General features: G+C 46.8%; 1 protein-coding gene across 1 annotated transcript in view; it reads right to left on the reverse strand.

Annotated features, from left to right (window-relative positions):
• The window catches only part of IGF2BP2 (insulin like growth factor 2 mRNA binding protein 2), a 380650-nt gene that overhangs the window by 90473 nt on the left and 270775 nt on the right, over positions 1 to 19402 (reverse strand). The window lies entirely within an intron of this gene.

Genomic DNA, 19402 nt, shown 5'->3' on the forward strand with positions numbered 1-19402 from the left:
TGAACCCTAGCTGGTGCAGTAGTTGGACAGTAGCGGCGGTATGTTGCACACATTGTTCGTAGGACGTGGCTTTTATTAGCCAGTCATCCAGATACGGGAAGACATGAATGTGCTGTCTTCTGAGGTGTGCAGCCACTACTGCTATGCACTTGGGGAATACCCTTGGTGCTGTTGTTACCCCGAACGGGAGCACCTTGAACTGGTAATGTTGCCCGTCCACCACAAATCTGAGGTACTTTCTGTGAGACTGGTGTACTGGAATATGAAAGTATGCGTCTTTCAAGTCCAGAGTGGTGAGAAAATCGTTCTGGGAAAGAAGCGGGAGAACCTGTTGAAGGGTTACCATGTGAAAATGGTCCGAATGTATGTAAGTGTTTAGAGGTCTGAGATCTAGGATAGGTCGTCGAGTCTCGTCTGTCTTTGGAATGAGAAAGTACAGGGAGTAGACCCCTAAATTTTGCTGATTAATGGGGACCTGCTCTATGGCTCCTTTTTGCAGGAGGGAGATCACCTCCTGTTTTAGCAGTGCAGTATGTTCTTGAGACATAGGGCGGTGCCTGGGTGGAATGTTTGGGGGGGCAGATGTTAGTTCTAAGCAATACCCTGACTGAATAATTTGTGTCACCCATCTGTCTGAGGTGATTGTCTCCCAGACGTGAAGGAAAAGTTGTATTCTGCCCCCGACCGGAGTGGAATGGTCTAGAGGGAGCGGGGGAAAGTCATTGGGTAGGAGGTGTGGGAGAGCGGGCGGTATTTGTTTTGCCTCTGCCCTTGTTATTATTGCCTCTGTATCCGCCTCTTTGATAACCCTTTGTGAAGGTAGATTGAGGAGGGGATTTGTAGGACGTGGAGGCACTAGCCGAGGAGTAGCCTCTGCCCGTGCCTCGAAAGAAAGAGCGGGGAAAGGAGCGCCTAGGAGTGTGTGACTGTAGGGCTCCCATGGATTTCGCTGTGTCAGTATCTTTTTTCATCTTTTTTAGTGTCTTTGTATCTTTTACTATCCTCCAGTGGTGGGGGTTGAAATTACAGCTGTAGTGGCTATTGTTGGGGCTCTTATAGTTACTGCTGTGGCAGAAGCTTTTTCACTTATGTTGATGTGCTGTGGTGGCATTTGTGTTTGATCCCATTGTTTCTGTTGAGGCTGAAACTGTGGTCACGGCTGTAGTGGTGACAGTGGTCACTGCGGTGGTTGCTGCTGTTATATCTGCTAATGTACTAGCTCTCATCAATTAAGTTTTCTGTGTTGTGGTTACAAGTGTGGTCACTGGTTTTGCTACTGCAGCTGTTGTTGCTGTCCCTGTCATGGTAGGGTGCTTTTAAAGCTGCTGTTGCTGCTATTGTCTATGGCTTGGTAGTAACTGTGATATTTTCTATGGTATCAGCTCTGGTCAGTGAAGCTGCTGTCCATGTCATGCTGCTATCTGTGATCATTACAGGAGTCACAGCTGTGATGGGAGTTGCTATCACTGCCAAGGTCCCAGCTTCTCTTGCAACTCCTGTTGTGGTTACTTTGGTCAGATCGTGTGGCTCTTAGTAGGCTCCTGTTAGTATCGATGTCGTTCTGGCTATGGTAGAAGTCACTATCACTGCTATTGTCCCTTCTGCGGCACAACAAGCTAATTTCATACAGAGAGGTTTTCCCACCAACATAAACAGTTCTAATGTTACATGGCATATAGTAAGAGAATCAGATTGTCTATAAGTTACTTGCCTTTTAGGATAATAAAAGGTGGTGTTGAAAGAAGGATCCTGGAATGTTTAAAATATACCCGTAGAGTTTATGGACTTTAAGGGACACCATGGAAGCCTAAACTACCGCTATCTTGTCAGTTTATTTGTGTCAGTTTAGTTTTCTTTACTTTCACCATCAAAGGCGTATCTGTGGACACCAGACTGTTCTTTATTAAAGAATTTATGAGGCTGATAATCTCACAATTGAAAATGTTTTGACCTGTTTTTATTTTTTACCTGGTTGGTTTGATATTTAACGGAACCTAAAATATGGTTGTGGTTAAACGTTGTACTATTTGTGAAAAAATTGCACTTTTCTTAAAGTCTGTTCTCTTTTTCTGTTTGCTGGTTTATTCTTTGAATGTGTGTCTTATTCAGAGGTTTAAACTGAAATTAAGAACTAGCCAACAGAAATAGTGCTAATGGGGTAGGGGGTGAGCTGTGATCCTCATAATCACACGGTGCTCATCCTCAATAGTTACCAACCAATATGAAGAGACCGATTCGAAGTGTTTTGAGGCTCTACCCCAACGATCATGATAATTTTGAAAACTATCTCTTTCAAAGGAGCCCCATGATTGTCACTAGGAATTAGGAGCAGGCAACAATTTCTTATCTTGAAAATTGTCTTCAGAAGTTGCCCTTTACCGACCAGCAAAGATATCAGCTTCTTTTTTTATTTCAAAATCTTTCCATTGAAAGTAGGAGGGGCAAGATGGCGGCTGCGTGAGAGTTTGCGATTCACCACCCATCTGACTCCCGGGGAAATTCAGAGATGACACCGGCGAGAGAGTATTAGATAACATGCAATGGCCAGACACTGTTCGGTATATGGGCTGAGGCGAGCACTGGAGCGTCCATACGGCAAAGTGAGCATTTTAGTTTACCTCCTAATCCGGACTGCAGTAAGGGCACTTTCGGCTGCGGGCTTCCAGGGCCGCCACCCGCAACGAGGCAACATGTCGCCAAGGGCTCCCAAGTCTCAGTGGGGCCGTGGAGACACCAGGGCAACAGGCAACAGAGTTGAAGCGGCCACAAGTCAGCACGGCCTCCCGGCGAGCCGAGGGGTTCCTGGTGGAAAGAAGACGGGAGACGCTACACCCGCAACGGCAGGAAGCGAAAGCACGGGATCAGCGTCCAAGTGAGAAGAGCGCTGTGTCAGTTAAACTGCAGGTGATTCCGGGAATGTTCTCGGGCCGAGGGAAGATTCAGGCGAAGAGCCAGGTGAGAGGCGATCAGCGCGTTGGAGCTGTTGGAAGTGCCGCAGATAACATCACCAACAGTATCACCAATAGTGCCACTAATAGTGTCACCGAGACTCAACACATAACGGCGGCAAGCGGTGAGGGTCTTGCAGCCTCGACAATTGTAAGTACGGCACTGGTGCCCTCTCTTCTCATAAATTTAGACCAAGGGGCCACCACACAGGCAACTACACAAGGGGAATCCCAAAATGTGGAGACAAGTGGCTAAGTGGGAGAACAAGGGGGGAAAGATCTGGAGCAGGTCTCTAAGGACGGATTAGGTGCTAACTCTAGACCGCCTCTGGCACTGCATTTATCAGCAGGAACCCCTGAAGGTGGCGATAAATTATTTTCCCTCAATGAGGACTCTGAACCTTCCAATGTTAGTGGTAGCACTAGCGGTGATGAGGTTTCTCTGGTTGAGGAGGTGGATTCAGACAGTTCCTTCTCTAACCCTAGCACTCAAAAGCGGCGGTGGAGCAAGATCAAAGGGGGAAGAAAAACCTGGGCGCATCTCAATCTGATTCTGATCAAAGCCACTCAGGGCAATTACAATGGGAATATTCTACCTCGCACTTTGATATTGATGATGGACCGACTCCTGATGCTGCTACTCAAGGAGAGAGCAATCTATCTACCCTAATGTCATCCACCACTGCGGCCTCCCCCTCAATGGATCTTATTTACTCAACTCTCAAACAGATCCAAACTAAGGCTCGACAGGAGCATAAGAGTGCTCACCATTCAACTAAGCTGATACAAGGGGCCATCAGGAAATGAACAAAACTTGTACAGAAATAGCGGAAAGAACAACGGTTCTGAAAGATCGAGTGATGACACTAGAAACAGGAGCAGAGAATATTACCCAACAAGTAACATCGAACAAAACAAGGATGACGGAGGTCATGTGGAAGCTAGAAGATTTTAAGAACCGCCAAAGGCTTAATAATCTAAGGCTACTGGGCATTCCGGAAAATGCAGAGGGGGAAGACATCCGAGGGTTTGTGCTTCGATTGCTGAAGGGCGGCTTTCCCGAACTCTCACATTGGGATTGGGATTCGGGAGTACATCGCTTCCCGCTCATGGTGAAGAAAAGAAGGGCCAAACGGAAGGGGATAATAAACCCAGAGCAATACTAATTTTTCTGGGCAATTTTCTGCTACCACAAGCAGTTTTTGACAAAGCACGCCCGGAAGCAAGGCGCTCAGCGGAGGGCCACTCCTTTATTGTCTGGCCGGACTTTTGCCATGCAACGGTCGAAAGGAAGTGGAGGCTTTGCCAACTTATCTCTCCTTTTTTAAAGGTTGGCTGTGAAGTGTATTTATTGAGCCATGCCCGGCTTAAGGTTATCCACCGGGGAAATACAAGGGTCTTCTCTTCGGAGATACGAGCTCAAGATTTTCTACGAGAGATATCAGGAGTCTCGGGCCATAAGGACTCTTAAAGCTGAAATATTTGGATATTTGACATACTGAACTTTTTCTTTTTTGGTTTTGGCAAAATGGAGTTTGATGGGTGGTGGTGGGAAGCAGCATCATGCAGGAGGCATCACAAGGATCTTCTGACCTTTTTTGCCGCTAGGTAGGGTGGGGGTGGGCAGGGGGGGTTCTTCAGGGGGTATGGCTGGTTCACTGGGGTAAGATACATGTAATGGCATAGAAATCATTTGGTATGGTAAACAATTTTTTTTTTATGTCAATAGAGAATGTTATAAATGGCAAGGGGTAAGATTAGAATTGCTTCAGTCAACATTTGTGGCTAGAACTGCCCGCGTAAAAAACGTAGGATTAATGAGGATATTCAGTATTTGAATGCAGACATAATATGTTTACAGGAGACACACATTGAAGCGGGGAGGCAAAAGGTGGCAGACTAGCAGGTTACCAGTTAATTTCCTCCACAACTCAAGGTACACGGACTAAGGCGGTAGCTATTATGGCTCGTAGGAAGAGTTTTAGCTTCTCACGCTCTAAGGCGGATCACTTTGGCAGATGGGCTCTTACTCTATGCAATGCGGATACCTTCTCTTTCACGCTCTGTTCGGTTTATGGCTCAGTGCTCGATGATTCAGCTCTGTTTAATTGGTTAAGTATGGAATTAGTTGGGTGGCCATTGCCAATGATTATCTGTGGGGATTTCAACATAAATTTGAGGATTAATGCAATGAAGTTGCAATTGAGTTTATACAAAGGACGTAAGCCCAAAGATTTTAAATCATTGTTGGATCTATGTCAGATGCATGGGCTTATGGATGCCTGGACCCCGCAGGATCTCCAAAACTATGGCTTCACCTTTTTTTCAGCCCCACATCAGACACATGCTAGGCTTGATTATTTCTTTGTGTCCCAAAGTCTCTTGATTAACTGTCAGATTTTTAAGTATCCTCGGGTCATGTCTGACCATAATCCGCTAGTTCTTGAGATCCCACTTCAGGCCTTAAAGCGGGAAATACCACGGGGGACCTTTGATAGAGCACTCTTATCTGATCAGGAGTACATTGCACATATGAGAACATGGGTTCCGAGATTTATATTTGAAAATAAGGGTAGCACTCTGGAGGATATCGTATGGGATGCCCTGAAAGCAGGGATAATGGGGGAAACTTCAAGGTATGGCTGGAGGACTCAGAAAGCAGCTACACTTTATCTACAGGAACTTTATGCTAATTTAGTGGACACAGAAACACAATTGGTCGCGGCTATTATCAATGGGGGAGAGGTGGGCCAGGCACAGACTAGGGTAGCCCTAGCCAAATCTAAAATATTAGAAATCTCAACAAAGAAAGCGGCAGGGAAATATACAGCGTGGAGATCCAAAATGTACAAATGTAGTGAGAGAGTGGGACATCAGCTTGCAATACGCCCTAGGCAGAGGGTGACTCAGGGAGCTATTGTAGTAATTGACGATCCTCAAGGGGGGGGGGGGGGGGGGAGTCTCAGAGGCCCCAGACATTCGGGCTGCTTTCCAACCTTTTATCAACTACTCTATACTGAAGATACAACGGGAGGTAAGGAAGAGATGTTGGATTATCTAGCGGAGATGCCTGGGGAAGGGCTAACTAGGGAGGAGAGAGAAGCACTAGTGGCTCCCATTACGGCGGATGAGGTTGCAGGTGTAATTAGTTCCTTGGCTAACGGGAAGGCGGCGGGCTCCGATCTTATTCCAGCGAGAATTTTGTAAAAAACGGGCTCCCTGTTTATTAGAACTACTGGTTAAAGTCTTTCTTAAAGCCCAGGCAGGTCAGAGGGCGCCTGCCTCTTGGGGGTCGGCTAATATGGGGTCTTTCCCAAAAAAGGGAAACCGGTAAAAGACCTGGGATCCTATAGGCATATAGCGCTAATAAATAGCTATGTAAAGATCTATGCCAAGATTTTGGCAAACCGGTTAGCAGAAGTGGTTAAAAAACTAGTCTCTCCTGTCCAAAATGTGTTTGTTCCGGGGAGAAGCACAATTGATCATATCCAGAGGGTAATTGCTCTCTTTGATGTGGCAGATATTACGGGAGACCCTATCGGGCTGATCCTGCTCGATGCGGAGAAAGCCTTTGATAGGGTCTCCTGGCCGTTTTTATGGGCAACTCTTGAGAGTAGAGGGTTCGGTGCGGGTTTCATTAAGGCTATTTCAGTAATGTACAAGAATCTGGTGGCCAGAATCGCCATCATGGGGGAACTGTCAGGTCCGGTGTCAATAAGAAGGGGGATGCATCAGGGGTGCCCATGCTCCCCCCGCTATTCGCTCTGTACATTGACCCCTTAGTCAGGAGAATTATGGATAATAATCAGATCTTAGCTGTACACAATGATGGGGGGAGCACTAAGATCTTGGCGTATGCCGACGATCTAGCCATCATGACCACTAACCCACTTGGAGCACTAGCTGAAATTGAAAGGGAAGCAGAGGTCTTTGGGCATATTTCGGGGTATCGCCTTAACTCCAACAAAACTCTTGTTGTATTAGGCAAAGGACTCCAGGCTAGCGACCCTGGTGTTGTTCAGAAGGCAACCTATCTGGGAGTCGAGATAATGGTAGAAGTATTTAAGATTGTGGAAAAGAACCTGGAACCATTCCTTCCTAAATTTAAAGCAGAATTTCAGCGTATAGACAATCTTAAATTAAGCCTTGTGGGGAGGTGCAATGTCATCCAAATGGTGTTCTTACCGAAAATATTAAATTTTGTAAGGGCAATTCCACTGGCTATTAATAATACATGGTTCAAAACGATAAACCAGCTATTAACCAAATTTCTCTGGGCCAATGGCTGCCCCCGGAGAGCCCTCAAATTATTTATGCTACCCAGGGAGAGAGGAGGATGGGTAGTCCTGAACCTTCAGCTATACCACTGGGCTGCTATATTATCCAAATTAGGAAGCCTAATCGGGGTGTAACTCGAGCAATCACAGGGGGTGGGTCCTGAATCAATATATGATTTATTGTTAGGGTCAGGGGCCAGGGTCTGTCTCCTATATTATACCGATTTTAAGTACCACAAAAGAGTGAAATTTCAGACACTAATGTGTGCTTTTAAAACCTGGGTTTCTGTTCGTAAAAGACTCGGTATGGACCTAATCTATGCATATACCCCACTGTATGGTAATAAATCACTCCCCAGCATTTTTAATGATGGATTTATGAAAATATTGAACAAATTAGTTAGGATGATTGTGGACATTATAGATGGAACCGGGATGAGCACTTTTGATGTAATTAAAGAAACTTTCAGGTGGATAATAGGCAATTTTTTAAGTACCTCCAGATAAGAGATGTCTTAGGAAGGCTAACCGGAGGCAGGAGCGGTTTTGATCGAGTGATGTTGGTTGAGATACTACTCAAAGGGTCGGTGGGATTTATAAAAAGCTAATGGAGACAATGTCGAATGATCTACCCAACATCCAGAACGGTGGCAAGAGCAGTTACAGGTTGAAGCGGGGAAAGTAGAAGACTCCTTAAAGATGTCCCAAACCTCCTGTATTGCTACAAATCTCCAATTACAATGCTTTAAGACCTGGTTTAATCTCTACATAACACCAGAGAAGATTTTTAAGTGGGGAGGAGATGCGGGGACAACATGTCCATGTTGTAGTCATCCTGCGGCAGATATTGTGCACATGTTTGCTTCCTGCCCTGAGCTGGGCCTGATCAAAAGGGAAGTCGATGCCATCCTTGAATGACATTTGGGACAACGAGTAGAGATGACATCCCAGCTGATAGTATTGAGGGTGAGCAGCTCTCATCTACCTGCCCGGGCTCAAACTTTTCTCTATGTCGCTATGACAGTGTTCCGACTGTTTGGCCACCCATTGGCTTGATCCTGTACCCCCTACGGGACAACAATGGCTGGGGAGACTCCGAGACGTTTTTAGGTTAGAAACTGCAGTATATGCCAGAAGGGGGCAGAGATCAAGAATCACAGGGATGGGTATATGGGCTCCTTTGACAAGATGGTTGGAAAACTGCTAGACGGCTGGTTGGAGAAGGAATATGCTACTTACCAGTATGCATCTGTTCTTGGCATGTAGAGCTGCAGATCTATACACTGTGCATAGATCGCCATCTGGTGTTGGGCCCGGATGTTTGCAGTTTGTTTTTCCTCTTGGAAAGTCTTTGGAAGTCACGAGTTCGGTGACTCCTCCCTTGGTTCGTATTGCGCATGGATGGAGCGTAGTGGTAACAGTAAAGAAACCCATGTGTGTTGTATCTAAATAAGATAAGACTGGAACGGATACAGGTAGCCGAGGAGGCAGGTGGGCGTGTATAGATCTACAGCTCTACATGCCAAGAACAGATGCATACTGGTAAGTAGCATATTCCGTTCGAGGCATATGAGCTGCAGATTATACACTGTGCATAGATTATATAGCAGTACCCAACCCTAGCGGCGACCACCGGTATCCGTTGCAGTAGTTTGGAACAGTGTTTTGAGTACAGCCTGGCCCACAGTAGCTTGTTGCTTGGTTTGCACATCTACACAGTAATGTTGGGTGAAAGTGTGCGGCGTTGACCATGTGGCTGCTTTGCATATGTCATCTAGTGGTATGTTTCCTAGAAAAGCCATAGAAGCCCCTATCTTTCTTGTAGAGTGGGCTTTAGGGGGAACCGATAGCGTTCGTTTTGCTTTGTGGTAGCAAATCTGTATGCATTTTACAATCCACCTGGCTATCCCTGATTTAGAAATAGGGTTGCCTTTATGTGGTGGAGAGAAGGAGACAAATAGCTGTTTGGTTTTCCTGAAAGGTTGTGTGCGTTGGATGTAGTAAAGTAAAGCCCTTTTTACATCCAGTGTGTGTAACGCTCTTTCCGCAACAGTTTGAGGTTGTGAGAAAAAGACTGGTAATTCTACCGACTGGTTTAAATGGAATGGAGAAATTACTTTGGGTAGAAATTTTGGGTTGGTGCGGAGTACAACCTTGTTCTGATGCATTTGGAGAAAAGGTTCCTGTATAGTGAGTGCTTGTATTTCACTAACCCTTCTGAGGGAAGTGATGGCCACTAGAAAAGCTGTTTTCCATGTGAGAAACTGGAGCTCACATTTATGTAATGGTTCGAAAGGGGGTCCCATTAACCGTGTGAGAACTATATTCAAATTCCAGACCGGTGAGGGTGGTACTCTGGGTGGAATTACTCTTATGAGGCCTTCCATGAAGGCCTTGATGGCAGGCACTCTGAAGAGTGATAGGTGCTGCCTGTTCTGTAAGTAAGCAGCAATGGCAGCGAGGTGTAACCTAATGGAAGTATATGCTAGGTTACACCTTTGTAGGTGGAGTAAATAACATATGATGTGCTGTATGGACGCATTTAAAGGATTGATTGTGTTGTTGTGGCAGTAAACAACAAATCTTTTCCACTTTGCAGCATAGCATGCCCTAGTAGTAGGGCGTCTAGCTTCCCTGATAATGTTCATGCAATCAGGGGGTAGGTTAACGTATCCAAATTCTAGGACCTCAGGAGCCAGATCGCAAGGTTGAGCTGAGCTGGGTCCGGGTGCCTGATCTCTCCATGGTTCTGGGTTAGGAGGCATGGTGAGGGGTGTAGCTTTTGGTGTGGTACTACTGAGAGTTCCAGCAATGTGGTGTACCACGGTTGTCTGGCCCATGTTCGAGCTACTAGGATCAGTGTTAGGGAATGCTGTTGTAGCTTTCGCACCACTAATAGAATTAGTGGGAGAGGTGGAAAAGCGTATGCAAATTTGTTTGACCAGTTCATCCATATCGCATTGCCTTTGGACAAAGGGTGTGGATATCTGGCAGCGAAGCTTGGGCATTTTTTGTTTTCGTGGGTGGCGAATAGGTCTATGTGTGGATGCCCACTTCTGAAAGAACGGGTGAAGAACTTGTGGGTGAAGTTCCCACTCGTGGATCTACTGCGTCTATCTGCTGAGCAGATCTGCCACGGTGTTTTGGACTCCTGGGACGTGTTGGGCCAGGAGAAAGATTTTTTGTGGAATTGCCCACCTCCACATGCTCTGTGCTAGCTGAGAGAGGTGTGGAGAGTGGGTGCCCCCCTGCTTTTGAATGTAGTACATGGCAGTCATGTTGTCTGTGCGAATGAGGACTGCCTTGCCTAAAATCTGCGTCTGGAAGGATTTTAGGGCGAGGAAGATTGCTAGTAACTCCAGATGGTTGATGTGGAGTAACTTCTGTTGTGGCGTCCATGTGCCCTGTGCTGTGAGATGTAACAGATGAGCTCCCCAGCCGGAGAGCGATGCGTCTGTTGTTAGGATTATTTGTGGGACCGGGTCCAGGAACGGTCGACCTCTGGAAAGGTTTGTGGTGTTCCACCACTGCAGAGAGCGATGGGTGCGACCGTCTACCAACACCAGATCTGCCAGTTGTCCCTGGGCCTGGTTACACTGGCGCGCTTAGCACTCTTGGAGTGGACGCATCTGGAGTCTTGCATGTGGCACTATGAAGATGCAAGAGGCCATCATCCCTATCAGTTGCATAAACACTCTTGCTGGGAGAGAGTGTTGAGATTTTTGATGCAGAGCCTGTATCTTTGCAATCCTGGCAGGATTGGGATAGGCTATGGCTTTTGAGGTGTCTATGGTGGCACCAAGGTATTGTTTTGTGTGTGATGGTACCAGGTGGGATTTTTTATGGTTCACCGTGAACCCTAGCTGGTGCAGTAGTTGGACTGTAGCGGCGGTATGTTGCACACATTGTTCGTAGGACGTGGCTTTTATTAGCCAGTCATCCAGATACGGGAAAGACATGAATGTGCTGTCTTTTGAGGTGTGCAGCCACTACTGCTATGCACTTGGTGAATACCCTTGGTGCTGTTGTTACCCCGAACGGGAGCACCTTGAACTGGTAATGTTGCCCGTCCACCACAAATCTGAGGTACTTTCTGTGAGACTGGTGTACTGGAATATGAAAGTATGCGTCTTTCAAGTCCAGAGTGGTGAGAAAATCGTTCTGGGAAAGAAGCGGGAGAACCTGTTGAAGGGTTACCATGTGAAAATGGTCCGAATGTATGTAAGTGTTTAGAGGTCTGAGATCTAGGATAGGTCGTCGAGTCTCGTCTGTCTTTGGAATGAGAAAGTACAGGGAGTAGACCCCTAAATTTTGCTGATTAATGGGGACCTGCTCTATGGCTCCTTTTTGCAGGAGGGAGATCACCTCCTGTTTTAGCAGTGCAGTATGTTCTTGAGACATAGGGCGGTGCCTGGGTGGAATGTTTGGGGGGGGGGGCAGATGTTAGTTCTAAGCAATACCCTGACTGAATAATTTGTGTCACCCATCTGTCTGAGGTGATTGTCTCCCAGACGTGAAGGAAAAGTTGTATTCTGCCCCCGACCGGAGTGGAATGGTCTAGAGGGAGCGGGGGAAAGTCATTGGGTAGGAGGTGTGGGAGAGCGGGCGGTATTTGTTTTGCCTCTGCCCTTGTTATTATTGCCTCTGTATCCGCCTCTTTGATAACCCTTTGTGAAGGTAGATTGAGGAGGGGATTTGTAGGACGTGGAGGCACTATCCGAGGAGTAGCCTCTGCCCGTGCCTCGAAAGGAAGAGCGGCGAAAGGAGCGCCTAGGAGTGTGTGACTGTAGGGCTCCCATGGATTTCGCTGTGTCAGTATCTTTTTTCATCTTTTCGAGGGCTTCATCAACATTTGGGCCAAATAGATGATCTTGGTCGAATGGGTGATTTAATATAGAGGCTTGTACCTCAGGTTTAAAACCTGAAACTCTGAGCCAGGCATGGCGACGTAGAAGGACTCTGGTGTTTATGGCCATGGAGGCTGTATCTGCTGCATCTAGGGCACAGCGAATAGAGGTATTAGTTATTAGTTTTCCCTTTTGGATCAATTCATTGGCCCTGTTCTTATATTTTTCAGGGAGATGGTGCATGATGGTCTCTAACTCATCGTAATGTGCCCTGTCGTATCTGGCCAATAGCGCTTGCGTGTTGGCGATAAGCCATATGTTGGCGGCTTGTGACGCAGTGCGCTTCCCTGACGCATCTAGGAGCTTGGACTCTTTGTCAGGTGGTGGTGCTTCGCCTGACGCCTGAGAATTGGAGCGTTTCCTAGCTGTAGATACCACTAGGGAATCCAATGGTGCAGGGCCTTTAATATATGAAGGGTCTGTGGGGGCAACTTTGTATTTCTTCTCTATACGGGGGTTTAGGACCCTGGCCCTGACTGGGTCTTTAAAGACCTCCGGTGCATGTTTAACCACCCCTTTTAACATAGGTAGGATGGCAGTAGACCTATGTGTGTCGTCAAAGGTGTCTAGGAGAAAATCCTCCTCCACTGGGTCAGTGTGTAACTCCACCCCGTGGTAGTGTGCCGCCCTTTGTAATAGGTGGTGAAAACCCAAGGAATCTTCAGGTGGGGATGGCCTAGATGGGTAAAGGTCATCCTGTGGGACATCTGGGATGTCTGGATTATTATAGTCGTCCCATGGGTCTGGAGATCCAGTAGGGGTGGGATCCTGTGGCACATCTGCTGGATCATATAATGGGTCTCCTAAGTCGTCTGGGACAGGAGACATGCTTGGGGAATGATGAGGCGGGGGTGGAGAGGGTAGAGGTGGGGAGGGTGGAGGAGGTGGAGGAGAAGGGGAAGGCACTCTGAAAGGGGAGGTAGCAGTCTTTCCTCTTTGGAGGTGGAGGTGGAGCTTGTTTGTCCAAGTGTCTCTTTTTTGTAGACAATGTCAAAAGTCCAGTTTTTGGATCCTTGGTGAGTGTCTTTTGGAGAGGATCCGGTGTAAAAAGTTCTTGCGACACTGGTTGTTCGGTCGGCGCCGAAGTTTTCGGGGCCGACGGCTTTTTAGGCTTGTCCAAGCCGTGCTTCTTTGGGACCTCCGATTTTTTGGTCGGTGCTGAAGAAGGCTTCGGCACGGGAGTGTCGGTGCCGAGGGCCTTGTGATGTTTGGTCGGCACCGGCAGGGCAGGTTTCGACACCGAAGGCTTTGGTACTGGGTTCGGTGTGGAGATGGAGGCCAATCTTTTCTTCGGTGCCGAAGGGTGTTTTTCGGTACCGATGGTAGGCTGGCTCGAGCCCGCGCTGCCGGAAGGCTTAATAGGCTTCTTTACCGGGCCCGAAGGTGGGGTGTGAGAAGCAGTATCCTTGGTCTTGCCTAGGCCCGAAGGCGAAGGTGTGACCGAAGCTTTTTTGGGTGTCGGCGTGGGTGTGGGAGGGGGTATTGTACTCACGACCCTCTGCGCCGGGGTGATGTCCTCCACATCTGAGTCGTCGGCCTCGGAAGCACTGACGAGGTCGTCGTCCTCCTGTTCGATGTTCTGCTGTCCCGGAGGTTCGACGTCGTCCCCGAAGATGTCGACTGGAGCGGAGGTCGAGGAGTGCGCCATGTTGCGTCTAGCCCGTCGATCTCGAATGGTCTTTTTGGAGCGAAAAGACTTGCAGGCGGGACAGTCTCGAGCCTCGTGTTCAGGGGAGAGGCAGAGGTTGCACACCTCGTGGAGATCGGTGTGCGGAAACTTGGACCCACATCGAGGGCACTTCTTGAAAGGAGCTCTTTCCATCAGCCGAGACCGGAGCCGGAATAGGCCCGAAGGCCGCCGTCGACGACTGGAATCGAAGAAGTGCCGAGGAGAAGGTGATTAAGATGATTTATTATCTGAAGGATCTCGATGAGCGAGGATTTTGCGTCGATCGGTGAACTGGAAAGTTCGGAACCGGAGCGCGAAGTATTACATCCGAGCCCGATGGCAGAAAAAAACAATCTGAGGATGGAGCCGAAGCCCATGCGCAATACGAACCAAGGGAGGAGTCACCGAACTCGTGAATTCCAAAGACTTTCCAAGAGGAAAAATAAACTGCAAACATCCGGGCCCAACACCAGATGGCGATCTATGCACAGTGTATAATCTGCAGCTCATATGCCTCGAACATAAAGTTTATATGCACCTTTGTTTTTTGTACCAATCTGGTGCTTTAACCCCTTCGACGCTTATGACGGAACGGTTCCGTCATGCACGTCGGTTGGGCTGTGCTTATGACGGAACCGTTCCGTCATGGCACCGCCCGCGCTCAGAACCTTCAGCACTGCGCGGAAATCCGCGCAGCGCTGAAGGGGTTAATGAAGGCCAGTTGTTATTGTTTCCCTCTATCTCCAGATTGTGTTTCTTGACAAATGTGCCCTTTTTTTCCTTATGCTGTCTTCCCTTTTCCCTTATAGCAGTCTACCTTATACTGTGTATAATGCAAGTTAAAAATAATGACTTAAACATTCACAGTGCTTTCTGTCACAGGCTGAGACTTCGTTGCACTAAGACTACACAAGTCACTATTCTCCACTGCACGAATCAAGATTTAATTCTGTGGCTCTCTGGAACACCCAGACCTCTGCAGTGCATTAACTAGTAGAGGTTTCATAATATACTATAGTGCATTTCCCACTGACTAACTCAACATTGTTTTATGTATTTCCCAAATGAGCTATGTGTTATTTTGTATGTAGCAACCTTAAGATGAAAGACCAATAAAACTTATAGAATATTATTTTTTTTTGCCACACCTTTGACTTCATTCCCACGTTCACTGACTCCACCCCACAGCATCCAGCATTACAGTTCCCATAATTTTTAGGTTGTGTCTGGGCAGCACTTGTGCTGCTCTTTGGTATGCTGTATTGAAGTATGGAATAGAAGCCCCGCCCATATTTGTCATTGGCTTGTGTCGTCCTTCGTAAATGCTGGCTTCCGATTCGTTAATAGGCTTGTTAGTCTCTCCTTAGTACCGCCCTGTCTTAATTTGTAACCTCTCATTAGGACTGGCACTTTTACTTCAATTGTTACACGTGTTACACGGTACGTCTTTTTTAGTCTGTAAGCACTATTTTCTTTAAAGGGTTTCTCCTACTGCAGGCACGACATGCTTTCCTGCAACATTCAACAAGCTTTCAGTTTCCGGGACAATGGCAGCCGCTTTTTTGAATATGTCTTGCATTTACAAGAGTTTCAGCTATTGGCATTGTAAATGACAATGCCTTTTATTTATGTGTTAATTAGCAAAACAGATAAAAGGAATTGTCATTTACAATGCTAATAGTTTAAACACTCCAAATGCAAAACCTATTGCATTGCAAATGCTTGTTTTTAATGCACTTCGACAGCTGCTCACACAATATTTTTCTATGTATGCTCCAAACACTCCTACAATGACTCAGCGGGTCATTAGCTTTTGTAGTAGTCGGAGCTCAACCATAAATAGGCATGGCTGCCGCTCTACCGAACCCATGGATCCCCACCTTATTTAAAGGTGGGGGAATGGCTGAGTTTACAACAGGGAAGCGTCAAGTTGGTTTCACTGCGCCGGGACACTCCTCGGAGTAGCTGTGCACGTTAGAAGACTAGTTAACAAAACCTTAACCAGTAGCATGTCTGCCACAGGATCGCCAGGTCACCATGTCATCTTTACGACATTGCACCTGACACCGATGTTTCCCGACAGGGGCAGGAAAAGATACAAATGTCCCGAAGAACAATCCCTGCATGTTAGGGACATTTCCTATTTTAGGTCTCGCCTAGTGACGCAGCCGGAATCGCTGTCGCTAGCGAGATCTATTGTTGTCGATTTGAGTTTGGAAGGGGGACAGGAGATGTGCACTTTCGCCCGAACAGGCGATGTGCATGCTCACGGCATGTCTATTAGCTTGCTCCCGGACAGCACATGGGCACGCGCATGGCGTGTCTTTCAGCTTACGCCGGAGCTTGCCCCTGACAGCAGATGAGCACGCGCAGGTGTCTCAACTTTCGAGCGCTCAAACCCACCGCGCGCTCGCCTGGTTAATGTGTCTGTTCAGCTGACATTAATGCCCTACATTTCAAGAACTGTCCGTAAACGAGAAAATACCATTCAGGCTGACCGCGTCTTGTTGATCGTTGTTACAGACTCACTGTACCTAGCTTGGCCGCCACTTAACTCGTCTCGCTCCTCAGGTCCCGCCTCCTCGCCTCACCTCCCTCCAACTGACTCGGCTGTCTCCCGCCTCTGCTGGGACGTCCCTTCCGTAGCTTTCGCTTTCTGTTTGCAGTTCCACTCTGTTTACTGCCAGTCATTGAAGGAGGGGTAAACATAAGGACAGCACGCGTACAATAAATAAACAGAGGAGGAAAGGGAACGAAAAGCCGGAAAAAGAGTCGTCGAACAGCGGAAAGCTTGAGTTGACGGCGCACCGGGCTCGCGCCATGGCATTTCTACAGGTGAAGTCGGAAGCCAAGCAGAAGGTGAGAGCCAGTGGGTGTCATTCACAGGTGGCAGTGGTAGCCACAGGGGGTTGAAACTAGCGACTGTGGGACAGCACGGGAACACATGCCAACATTCCCCATCCAGACGGGAGGCTCACATTTTTTTAGCCCAAAAATAACTTTACTTCGGATTTCCAAAAGTGAAAGCCACTGGGAAAATTAATCGTTAACCGCCAATTATTTTTCAAATCTCACTGTTGACTGTGAGGTACGGGTCAGGTGGAAGCACGGACCGGGGTGAGGAGACACCTGCTCCAGACACTGGGTGGCAGCACACTACATAGGGTAGCCGCGCAATCCACCAGGCGTCTGCACAGACGCGGCAGGGGCACTTACGCCTACATGGTCATGGGGTGGTGCTACACTCAATGGGCGGTCTGCCAGTGATAGCGGATTGGCGAATGCTTGCAACGCTTAGCGGGGCAGGCTTGTGACATTTAGTGAGGCTTTTAACGTTGGAATCATGTGCACAAAAAGCACAGCAAGCCTAATGCTGTTGGCAGTGTGACTCAGCAAGTAGGCACTGCAAGAAAGGGCATACCCAACCATAACCTTCTTGAACGGGTCCACTATGGTAGCTGTAAATGTACAGGAGTTAATCAGCTGTTCACAACATGCATGGGCAACAGGGCACAAGTCCTAAAACAAGCATTTGCAATGCAATAGGTCTCACATTTGTGAGAGTTTGAGCTATTGGCATTGTAAATGACAATGCTTTTTATTTATGTATTTTGAAAACGTGCAAGCGGTGTTTATAGTCCTTGCTTACAAGAAGCAAGGCTGGCAGTAACTGCGCCTCTTTTACTTCCAGCCTTGCTTCTATAAGTAGAAAGTGCGTATTTACACACCATTTGCAAGTTTTCAAAACACATAAATAAAAGGCGTTGTCATTTACAATACCAATAGCTCAAACTCTCGCAAATGCGAGACCTATTGCATTGCAAATGCTTGTTACTTTTTAGAAACAAGCTGTCAGTTTGGGGGTTTGTTTTTGAAAAGCAGAAACAAATGCCACGCAAGCTGCATTATATAATGGTGGCTGACTTGGCATTCAACTTCGCAGGGAGTGTCTCTGTTGTACTGGCACTTTCACCAAATTGTATCGTTAAATTGAGTACTCTGCAAGAAGGAGGGCCTCCTGTACCCAGATGAGTCCCATGACAGCCTCTAAAAGAGGCCTCAGTTTTTTCACTTCTGTCAATTAGGTCGAATAATGTTCTGTCTTGGTCGTTCTTTCTCTAATTCCCCCTATTTTGTATTTCTCTCCAGTATCTTCAAAAGCAATCTTTAATTTTCATTGCCAGTTGTACCATATAGAACAATGCTATATGGTCCTACTGGGATACCCCTGAGGCTCTCTTCTGTATGCATCAAAGTAAGAAGCACAATACTTTGCATCATTACCATGCCTTCTTTAGGGCTCCTGGGGCTGATGACAAAGTCAGAAGAAAAGGACATTACGGGATTCATGAAAAACATTTTCAAACAAAGAAGAAACCTGGACAACCAAGGTTAACTAGTGTCAGTTGTTAAAGATTTTAGGTTGCCATCTAAGGAAGAAAAGTGCACCAGTAAGATGTAAATAGTACAGAAATAGGAGACTATCAGAATAAGGCTACTGACGGAGGCTACATTGCAGAAGGGGATTACAATGGAGGGACAGACACTATTGTTGAACCGGGGCTTAAATATAGAAATAATGCGATGTGTAGAAAAGAGCTATATGCCAGTATGGAGACAGCAAAACGTTTATTCATGTATTACTTTTCCGTCTTTCAAGAAAAGTGTCATTTTTTGTCCCATGCCCAGGTAACACATCCTTTTCAACTTCAGTAAAAGAAGAGATGATTCACAGGAAATCAAAGAAGCTCCAATGATCTCAACAGAGGCCAAAACGTCTCATTTACTTCTTTGGGGTCCAAGGCTTGAGCATGGAGTTCTTACACTAGAGAATGAGGCCTCAGGAGCCGAACCGGGTAACTAACATACATGTGTATTAGACTCCTATTTCAGTGATGTTTATATACAGTGCAAAAACATGCTTCCATCCCCAGCAATCCTGATAATACATTCCACAAGTCTGGAATAAGGTGGACTGGATATACATATGTACAAACAACACAGCATTCCTGCGTGATAGATTGATGACATTTGTTTTCCTTCTGCAGTTTAATATATACTAGTGTTTAGATAGCCGGACCTTACGGGCACCCAGTCGTTCAAATTAGCAAGAAATCTTATTCTATTGCTGGTGCACTTGAGACTCCTTCTGGGTAATCACCAAGTCTTTACAGCCTGATCTCAGGGCATGGATTCATCCATTACCCAATTCTGATACTTGAATGTCTTCTCTTTTTTGTAGCTTTGGCAATGGTATTGATGCTGCCTCTTATCTCTGGCTTGTGGGAAACAACCTTAACAGCAAACTTTAAATTACGACTTACCTGAACAACGCAAATCCTTAACAACGACTTTCCTAAACCACAACTTTTCTAAACCACGAACGATCTAAGACTGCCAAGGCCTGACACGAAAGGCTTCTACATTTGCAATTAAGCAACTTACAAATATGTGTCTGCCTGAAACGTTTGAGGTAGCGAGGAGCAACACACTTTAGTTAAGCCCTCTCCTATGACTGCAAAAAGAGAAGCATCAGTTGTGACTCCTGTTTCTAAGTAATGTCAAAATGATAAATGCACATGCACGACAGGGCAGGTGTGC

Source organism: Triturus cristatus, chromosome 3_2 (genome assembly GCF_964204655.1).
Source record: "Triturus cristatus chromosome 3_2, aTriCri1.1, whole genome shotgun sequence".
Lineage (NCBI taxonomy): Eukaryota > Metazoa > Chordata > Amphibia > Caudata > Salamandridae > Triturus > Triturus cristatus.